Here is a 1,301-nt window from a genome sequence, read left to right as displayed (position 1 = left end):
ATAATTCAATTTGCATTTTCATTTGCATATTAATTTCCTTTCCAAGAACAACCCTGGACCAATATGCAACAAAGTGTGTGTGTGTGTGTGTGTGTGTGTGTTATAAAGTGTGCATTTATGGAGAGGGCAGCTGGGAGTCTGATAAACAGCCAGCTAGAAACACCATTCCCGCAGTTACAGCCATCCCAAACCTCCTCATTTCCAGTCTGTTTGACCATATACTAAGGCCCTGATCCTGCTCAGGGCAGAATTGTCTAATTTTAATGTAAGCCTTAGAAAGGAGAGATAGAGGGGGAAAAAAAGAGAAAGAGAGAGAGAGATCTTTATTATTAGAGGAGACCAGGTCTTCTCTTGCTGTTCAGATGTATCTGGGAAACTCAAGGGCCCAGCTGGCTCCTTCTCAACAACAGCAGTAGATAAGGAAGCAACATGTCTGACCTATTTGAACATCATCCAAAAGGAAATCCTCTTCCCACCTGCAGGAAACTCCAAGACTACATCTGGCAAGAGAACTCAGCAACAAGAGGCAGCTACATTTGAGGGCAGGAGCATAAAATCGGCAATTTGCAGCCAGTTCTGTTCCTACTGCATATTTCCCCTTTTCCAGCCCCAGGGTCCCCAGCTGTAAAATGGGCTGTCAGAAATAATGGGGAGTGAGAACTAATGTTAACCTCTGGTCTGCTGCTTCCAGCACAATCCTGCAAGCATCTGTCCCAGACCCACAGGACAACAGGGGGTGCAAAACCAGCAGGAATGATAAACACCCCAGTACTCCTTCCAAAACCCCTCCTTTTGTTTCACAATTCTTTTTTCTTTCCCCCAGCAAAATCCTCTCCATCTCCCAACTTGGATGTTGCCTCTTTTGTGATGTCTTCACAACATTCATTACCCAGGCAAACCCAGGCATTCTCTCCTCCCTGTCCCATACTGCTCTAAAAGTCCACAAGCCCCTGAAAGATCCTGATACATTTCTGCTTTCAATGCCCATGTCCCCTGCCAGATTATGAGTCTTCAGCTGAATGTTGCAGAGTCTTTTCCCAAGTCACTGGAGAATCAAAGTTGAATAAGATGAAGAACCTGCACCAGAGAAGCTCACAGTCTAAGGGTGGATACAGAAGGGGAAATATAATGACAAAAGAGATCAGAACAGACATAAAGGAGAGAAGTAGCACAGAGATGGAAGGGTAAGCTCTGTTGGAGAGGGGTGAGAGGCATAGGGAGGCCTCCCAAAGAAAGGGTTAGGATCTACTACAGCATCTCACACAACTGCTCCCCCAGAATGCTTGCAGAATGAATGAATG

This window comes from Mirounga angustirostris, unplaced genomic scaffold (genome assembly GCF_029215605.1).
Source record: "Mirounga angustirostris isolate CCGP_5_RB_7025 unplaced genomic scaffold, mMirAng1.0.hap1 SCAF_4, whole genome shotgun sequence".
Taxonomy (NCBI): Eukaryota; Metazoa; Chordata; class Mammalia; order Carnivora; family Phocidae; genus Mirounga; species Mirounga angustirostris.
The sequence above is the reverse complement of the archived record's forward strand: the minus strand, read 5'-3'. Positions refer to the sequence as shown.